This window comes from Fukomys damarensis, unplaced genomic scaffold (genome assembly GCF_012274545.1).
Source record: "Fukomys damarensis isolate Sample0158 unplaced genomic scaffold, DMR_v1.0_HiC HiC_scaffold_30, whole genome shotgun sequence".
Lineage (NCBI taxonomy): Eukaryota > Metazoa > Chordata > Mammalia > Rodentia > Bathyergidae > Fukomys > Fukomys damarensis.
In genome coordinates, this window is record NW_022900942.1 from 48,296,647 (window position 1) to 48,306,027 (window position 9,381).

Consider the following 9,381-nt stretch of genomic DNA (forward strand, 5'->3'; position numbering starts at 1 on the left):
AAAAAATACAAAACACATCTAGTCTCAAATATTTCAGATATGGAGTATTCCACCTGTACTAGTTTCTGAGAGGATTAAGACAGCAAGCTGTACCTCAGAAGGGACATGTCAAGAAAAGAGAGGTACCAATGACAGTTCTCTTTTTGGTTTTCCACCCTCTTGTACCCCTTTATCATTGGTTATCTGACAGGGGTCTGCAAACAGGCCTGTGACCCAGTGTCTTTTTCTGAAAATAATGTTTACTGAACACAACTATTTGTATAACCCACTCATTTTATATAATCCATTTTATTGAACCCACTCACTTATATATTGTCTGTGGCTGTTTTCTCAGGATGAGTTGACTAGTTGTAACAGATGCAGATTTGCCTCTTGCAGAAAATATTTACTATCTGTCTCTTTACAGGAAAAGAAGCATTTGTTCTTTAGTCTCAGATATAAGGAGATTTATAACGAGATATTCTACTTAGATTATAATGAGCTACCTTTCCCATGACTTTGCTTCAAACATGCTAACCAGTTTCATTAAAGCAAAAGAGGAAGAGTTTACTCATTCTATTTATATAACCTTTAATTATTACAAATTGATAGAAATAAGAATTTTGTACCTACAAATTTCTCTTGGTTGAATAACGATAGGCCATTTATTTAGAAGCTAATTTGTTTCAGATCTCACTTCTCAAGGAAGTACTTAATAACCATCTCCCATAGCATTTCTTACACTTGGACACCAAAACAAGTATATTATCGATGGATTTGAGCCTGTAATACTTGTCAATAAAAATAAGGTTTCTAATTGCAGCATTCCAGAATGCAAACAAAACACCTATATCCCACACACCTTCTTTTTAAAGAAAAAAAAAAGCATTGTACAAGAAATAAAACAAAAGATGTTTAGAGCCTCTCTGATGAAATTAGGGCTTTATACTTCATTCTCTGTGTGAATAATAATAGCTACAGTTTTGAAATCTCTGAATGACTTTCCAAATATTGCCACCTGGTGGAATTGTTGTTAACTGTTCCTTTGTTCTAAGGCACTTTAACTGGTGAGCCTTGAAGGCATTAGATACTCAAGAGTACCAGTGGGAAATAACTGAATGTCATTTGTGTCTCAAAGACAAATTTCAAACTGAAAATACGGGGCTTTCTAAGTCTTTAATCACTACCACAAAATATTAACATTCTTTCGCTCAACTGACAGAGTGGCTGCCTTAAAAAAAAAGTAAAAATTGTTTGTCCACAGACAATTAGAAATGTCATGGGGTCATTTTGACCATATCTTGACATTTTCCCCCCTCTACTTATCACTAATAAGATCTCTATAACTAAAGTTTAATTGGCTTGACCATTTTTATAGGAATTGCTAATAGCAGTTAATTAGCCCTTAATATACTTGGGAATTAGACTATAGTTTGAAAAAATAACATCTTAATGGAGCATATTTATTCAAATATAGGTTTTAATGGTATAATGGAAATTTGAAAATAATTTTTTGCAAAGGCAGTAGTACTATTTGCTTTAATTTATATTTCAACCTTACCTTGAGCATCCAGGCGCTCTCCCTGGTTGTCGAAGTGAACTGTTCTTCTGGGGAATGGGATGCTGGAAGGTAAAAATGCAAGGGGGAAAAAAATAGACAAAGCATTTAATATGAAAACATAAAAGAGTTATAATTTAGTCCATTGGGTGTGGTCAATGATAGAAAAAGAAATTTAAGAAAAAAAAAACACACCCAAAATATTCAAATTCAATTGAATTTACAATGGGAGAGTGATTAAATTTCCACACAACAGAATTATGTTCTAAATCTATATTAGTGTATCAATTCTTAGGTTGATTTTTACTAAAGTTTGTGAAAATTTATTATAATGCAACTCTTATGAAAAAAATATTTTTATCACCCAAATCTCTCAGTTTGATGTGATGAAATCATGTGTTAACAGATAAACTTAGAAACAGTGCCTCCCCTGAGGTATCAAATGCCAATGTCAATTAGTCTTCCCCAATTTTCAGCTTTTTTTTTTTTGAGCAATTTTATTTATTTTTTTATTTTTAAAAAATTTTATTGAGTTTATTGGTACATTTTAGGGATATAGTACAGTTACATTCATTGTTGGGATCATGTACCTTTACATGGCAAGTCTTGATTTTCAGCTTTTATAGGAAGTATTCAAAGAGCCTTGAAGGACTTCCAGGAAGATGGCAGAATGGTGAGTGGTAGAGAAACAGCCTCTCCAATATTTGGAATCCAGAATATAACAACATAAGGAAGAAAAGGAGAAGGAAAGTGGGGCCCTGGAACACAGCAAGAATCTGAAGAGAGAATTAGTCTACAAGGAGAGTGAAGAGAGGGATCACAAAGTGGAGAAGGGAAGTGGTGCTTCTTTCTCCCTGAGCACCAGCTTGAGGGATGGGAGGAATGGCTCAGATCTGTAGAGGCACAGTGACTGCTGGCCACCCGAGGCTTCCACAGAGAAATGCACCAGTGGAATGGAGCAGTGGATACTGCAGACTGCAGTGGCTGGTGAGTTACTCAGGTTCAGACGCCTCTCCAACTCCAGGAAGAGGATGATTGGCTGGTAGCTATTTTGGAAAGGGGCCAATGGAAGTAAAAACTCAGAGCAGCTGCAGGTTGGCACCATCTCGTGGCTCCAGGTGTCAAGGTGAGGCAACTGAATTCAAGATGGCAGGGAGCTGAGTTTAAGCCTGGAGGAATCACTCAGAGTATTGTAGGCTAAAAAACTTCTGGTCCATAGCCAGGAACCAGAAGCAGCCTGAACTTCAGTGGAACCAAAAGCCTAAGTTTACTGTGATTATCTACTACTGCCATAATTCTACTGCTGGCTTGCTGGGATCAATCAACATGGATCTGGACTCTGTCTGGCCTCTCTGTCAACCAGGGACAGCAAAGACAAGCTTTGAAGTAGATTTTTTTTCCTGATTTTCTGTTTTTTTCTCTTTTTCTTGATTGTTTGTTCTTGTTTTTATATGACTGAGAACACTGTTTCTAGGTTTTTTTTGTTTTGTTTTGTTTTGTTCTGTTCTTGTTTCTGTTTCTTCTTTCTTTCCCTCCTATCTTCACCAGTTTCCGAAGTTTACACAATGTACCTTTGTTCTCCAGCCTTACTTCTAATCCCTTTCTCTTCTTCTATTTCTGTTTTTTTCCACTAACCCCTTTTAAATTTTCTCCCCTGATGGTAAAATTGGCATATTGAGGGGATATTTACTGTACATGATTTTCTGGTTTGGTTTCGATTTGCTTATATAACTATAAATTTTGTTCATAATAGTTACCATATTTTGTCACTTTCTAGGATGTGTTTGATGCTATTGTTATTGCTGATTATACTACTTTAGCCAAGATAGCATAATTGTTCTAATCAGTTGTTTTTTCTTATATGCCAAGACTGAGATTGTTTCAGGGTCATAAACAATACTATAAGGCAGTGCCAAAGAACTAGGGAGTAGGCCAAACAGACATCAGTTTTTCAACCCCAATAAACTGCAGAGGTAATCTGCCAGCTACATCTGGAAGACATCTCTGAGTAGTCATTTCCTAAGGGTTCTTGATACTAATAATAAAGATACCTAACATAAACAATTTATCAGCATCAATGCAGGAATTAAACTAAAAAGAAAAAAACAGAAAATGATCTCAAAGAAGTGAGATGCAATCCAGATTTCCAGCTTGCCAAAGGCAAACCCAGGGGGCAATGATGTGGAACAATTTGAAAGCCACCCACCTGGACTGTCTGAACTGGTAACACCAGAAGTAATTAAGCAGGTAAATGCATCTCTAGAAAAAATCAAATCAGAAATTATTTCACAGATAACTTCAGAGATAATGACCTTAATGAAGGGCATGATTTGTGAATCTAGAAAAGGTCCAGATTTTAAAAAATAGAGAAGCTTATGAAAATGATGGAAACCATGAATGCCTGACATAGGAAAGAAATGGAATCCATGAAACAGATTCAATCAGATATCCAGGAGATTAAAAATTCTACTCAAAGTATACGTAGCAGAATGAACCAACATGAGGACAGAATATAGAGGACAGGATTGTGGCTAGTGATCATGAAAGGAAAGATTTCTTTAAAATAACAAGTTACCATGAAAATCAGCAGCTGCTAGATGATGCAAAGAACAACAAAATAAGATTGATCAGAATTGACAAAAAAGCAGGAGATAGTGCCAATGATATAAAAACCTGTTCACAGAAGTAATGGCAGAACATTTCTCGAGCATGGAGAAAGAATCTGACATACAGTTAAGTGAGGTGTACAGAAATGCAATTAGCCATGATCAAAGAACTATGCCCTAAGGCATATAATAGTCAAGATTTCAGAAATTCAAAACAGGAATAGAATATTAAACGCTGTTAAAAGAAAAGAAACAAATTACTTATAAAATAAAGACCATCAGAATTACTGCAGACTTTTCAACACAAAGGAGGCTAGAAATATTTCAGGCCCTAAAACAAAACAACCTCCAACCCAGACCGCTGTACCCTGCAAAACTATTTTTCAAAACTGACTGAAAAAATAAAATACTTTCATGACAAAGAACACTTGAAGAAATTCATGATCACCAGAGGAGCATTCCAAAGTGTTCTGAAGGACAATGCAGAAAGCGATAATAAAGTCCATAACTCCATGAATCCCAAGAGAATGAATCTACCAGGCCAGGCAAGTAATTAAAGAGAGGGGGAAAAAGGGGACCACAGGCTGAAAAATCAAAGGATGGAAAACAGTATTCTATGTGATGAGAACCTGGAAAAAAGCAGAGGTAGCTATTTTACTTGCAAAGAAATTGGATTTCAAGACAAGATTGATCAAGAGGAACAAAGAAGGTCACTACATTCTTGTTAAGGAAACAATCCAAGCGGAAGAGATATCAATCATAAACATACATGCAACAAATACCAGCACATTCAACTATATAAAACAAATATTAACAGACATGAAAAATAATGACTAATACCATTGTAACAGGGGACCTCGATATATCACTGTCACAAAGGGACAGATCAACTAGACAAAAAAAAAAATCAACAAAGAAATATCAGAACTAAACAAAATTTTTGAACAAATGGATTTAGTAGGTATCTACAGAGTGTTCCATCCCACAATATCAAAGTACAATTTTTCTCAGTTGCACATAGAGTGTTCTCCAAAATAGACCATGTGCAAGCTCATATAACATGCTTAAGTAAATGCAAAGGAACTGAAATTATCTTATGCATATTGTCAGACCACAGTGCAATGTAATTGGAAATCAATGGCAAAAGAGACCACATGGAAGTTAGATAAAATCTTCCTGATCGATTAATCAATGGGTTATAGATAAAATTAAAGAAGAAATCAGACATTTTTCTATGATTAAACAATAACACAAATATAATATCCTAGAACTTATGGGATGCAGTAACAGGGAAATGTATAGCAGTAAATTCCCACATCAGAAAAACAGAATGAGGTCAAATAAATAACCTAATTTTGAACCTCAAGCTTCTAGAAAAAGAAGAGCAAGTCAAGCCCAAAGCTCACATGAAGGAGGAAACTTTAAAGATCAGAGTACAAATTAATGCAGTTGTAATTAAGAAAATAAAATTCTTAGCCAACCTTATCAAAAAGGGAAAGACTCAAATCCATGCAATTAGGAATGAAAAGGGTTAAATTACAACAGATGCTGCAGAAATCTAGAAGATCAATATCTACTTTGAGAATCCATATTCTAATAAGATGGAAAACACAAAAGAAACAGACAGATTCCTAGATACATAAGAATCACCAAAGTTAAATCAAGATGATACAAAGATTCTAAATAAACAAGTCAATGAAATTGAAGGTGTAATTTAAAAAAACTATCAGGTCCTGATGGATTTACTGCTGAATTCTATAAGAAGTTTAGAAAAGATTAAATGCTGCTACTTCTCACACTCTTTAATGAAATTGAAAGGGTAACAAACTCATCCTGGAAGCAAGCACTATCCTGATACCAAAACCAGAGAAGGATCCAACAAAAAAAATAGCTACAGGCCCATCTCGTTAATGAACATAGATGCAAAACTCTCATTAAGATACTAACAAGCAGAATATAGCAAATCATCAAGAAGATTATACACCATGACCAAGTAGGATTCATCCCAGGGATGCAGGGATGGTTCAACATACACAAATCAATAAATGTAATACATCATATTAATAGAGCCAAACAAATCTACATGGTTATCTCAATAGATGTAGAAAAGGAATTTAACAAAGTCAAACGTCTAATCATGATAAAAACTCTACATAATATTGAAATAGATGGTATTTATCTCAATCTGATAAAAGCCACCTATAACAAACCAACAACCAACATCACAATAAATGGCCAAAGACTGAATGCTTTAACTCTAAAATCAGGAATAAGTCAAGGATGTCCACTATCACCATTCTTATTCAATATAGTTCTGAAAACATTAGCCAGAGCAATGAGACAAGAGAAAGAAATAAAAGGAATAAGGACAGGAAAAGAAGTAAATTCTCATTATTTGCAGATGACGTGATACTCTATTTAGAAGACCACAAAATCTCCACCAAAAGACTTCTAGATTTAATAACCAAATTTAGTAGTATACCTGGATACAAAATCAACACTAAAAAACCAATAGCATTCTTGTACACAAATAACAAACTCACTGAGAGAGAAATTAGGGAAACAATACCTTTCACAACGGCATGAATAAAAGTGAAATACTTAGGAATCAACCTCAGAAGGCAGCAAAAAGACCTTTACATTGCAAACTATAGTACTCTGAAAAAAGAGATTGAAGAGGATATCAGAGAATGAAAAGATATCTCTTATTCTTGGGTAGGAAGAACCAATATAGTGAAAATGGCCATACTTCCAAATTGTTATACAGATTTAATGTAGTCTCAATCAAAACAGCAAAAGCATACCTCACAGAATTAGAGAAAACAATCCCAAATTTCATTTCAAACTAGGAGAGACCTCGTACAGCAAAAGCAATTCTGGGCAACAAAGGCAAAGCAGGAGGCATCATAATCCTTGACTTGAAGTTATACTACAAAGCTACTGTGATAAAAACAGCATGGTACCAGCAAAAAAAACAGACCCAAGGGTCAATGGAACAGATTAGAAGGTGCAGAAACAACTAAACACACTCAGCCACCTTATCTTTCACAAAGAAGCCAAACTTCTTTACTGGAAGAAAGAGAGCCTCTTTTATAAAAGGTGCCAGAAAAACTGGCTTTCCATATGCCAAAGACTAAAACTAGACCCATCTCTCTCACCATGAAATATACTAAAATTGAAATGGATCATAGATCTAAGTATTAAAACAGAAACACTAAATCTGCTGGAAGAGAGAATAGGTATATCTCTCAAAGACATAGGTATAGGCAAGGATTTTATGAACAAAACCCCAAATGTACATGAAATATGGTAATCAACAATCAACAATGGGATCTCATCTTATTGAAAAGTTTTTGCACAAGAGAGACAACCAATAGAAGAGATAATGCAGAGTGGGAAAAAAACCTTTCCAGCTATTCCTCAAAAGACTAATATCTAGAATATATAACAAACTTAAAAAAATAAGACCCCCAAATTTAAAGACCCAACCCAAAAATGGGTATCTGAAATGAAGATGAAGAGGTAGTAATAGCAAATAAATGTATGAAAAAATGTTCAACATTACTAGTCATTTGAGAAATGAAAATGAAAACAATGCTGAGATTCCATCTCACTCCAGAAAGAATGGCTGCTATCAAGAAATCAACCACTAACAAATGCTGGTGGGGATGTAAGGACAAAGGAACCCTTCTCCACTGCTGGTGGGAATGCAGACTGGTGCAATCACTGTGGGGATTATAGTGTTAAGATAAAACTAGAGAGAGGTTCCATTTGACCTAGCTATTCCCCTTCTTGGTATCTTCCTGAAAAAATTAAAAGCATCATACCACAGCAATATATTCACATTCATGTTTATAGCAGAACAGTTTGTAACAGCTAAATCTCTGAAACAGCCCAAATGTCCATCAACAGATGAGTGGATAAAGAAGTCCCTTTTTTATACAATGAATGATTACTCTGCCATAAAGAAAATCGAGACATTTCTTGGTAAATAGATGCACCTCTACTCTTAAGTGAAATAAATCAGACACACATGTTCAAATATTTCAGGATTTTCCTTGTGTGAGAAACTGAAAGTATAAATAAGGACCAAAATGTATAATAGATATTGTGAAATAGGAAGAAAACATTCAAATGGGAAGAGGAACTAAGTAGGGGGAGGGGAAAAGGAAGGGAAAAGGAAAAAGGAAAAAATGAAAACAAAGCTTTTGTATATAAGGAGGGGAGAAAGGGTTGAGGGAAGGGAGGAAAAGGGGAAAATAAAGGAATCAAGATATATCTTGTTCAGGCTGGGGATGTAGCTCAGCAGCAGTCCCCTTGCCTGGCAAGCGCAAGGTCCCAGTATGAAAACAAAAACACACAAGCAAACTCCTAACTAGTCAATATATGTAAATAAATTGGCTGTTAGGGCCAGGGATATAGCTCAGGGTTGCCGTGCCTGCCTGGCAAGCTCAAAGTCCTGAGTTCCATTCCCAGAATTAAAAATAAATAAATAAATAAAGGAAAAAGAAAAAGATGTATCATGGTCAGGTACAAATTCCATACAACGAATGATGAATATTATGTACATTTAAAATGTACCAATAAAATTAATAAAAAAGAGTTGCAGCCCCTCCCTACTAAGTTCCTAATTTTGAGGAATTAATGCAAAGTAACCAGCTTTTCTTTGAGATTCCAGTCCCTTTAAACCCTGTAAACTGAGTGAGTGGGTTAGACAGCCTGAGTCGCAGCAGTCATTTCAAATCCAGAGCCACCTGTGAGGGCAACCGAGCAATGGAGCAACTCCTGTGCTCAGTGTAGCTACAGGAGGCTCTGGAGCGGCTCCCACGCTGCTTCCGCCCAGGTGTCCTTTTATCCTACATTTTTCTCTTTCACTCGGCCAAGACTATGTAGAGCATTTCTCCCTCACTCTTCACTTTTACTTTTTCAAAGAAACTTTTCCACTGCTAAAGAAAAGAAAAGAAAAGAGAAAGAGAAAGAAGAAAGAAGTTCTGGGTTGAGGGCACGTGTGGTCACCCACTCAGGACCTCTCCTGGAAATCTGGGAGCTATTTTTCTTCTTCTTCTTTCTTTTTAAAATCTCAGATCTTTTCTTTTTTAGTACCTATTCAGGAGCTATATTTCTTCTTGCTTCCAAAAGTACAACTTTTAAAATGATGTTTCTTGTCTCCTTTCTACTCCCACACCCTGACTTTGATCCTGTAGTTTTTTGGTTGTTTTTTTTTTTTTTTTTTGTTCC

At 35.5% G+C, this 9,381-nt stretch overlaps 1 protein-coding gene across 1 annotated transcript in view; it reads right to left on the reverse strand.

Moving 5' to 3' along the window:
* The window catches only part of Mapre2 (microtubule associated protein RP/EB family member 2), a 130,742-nt gene that overhangs the window by 117,191 nt on the left and 4,170 nt on the right, over positions 1-9,381 (reverse strand). The window contains exon 2 of the mRNA XM_010638059.3: positions 1,541-1,602. The gene's annotated coding sequence lies outside the window, so the exon portion shown is untranslated. The remainder of the gene's footprint in view (positions 1-1,540; positions 1,603-9,381) is intronic.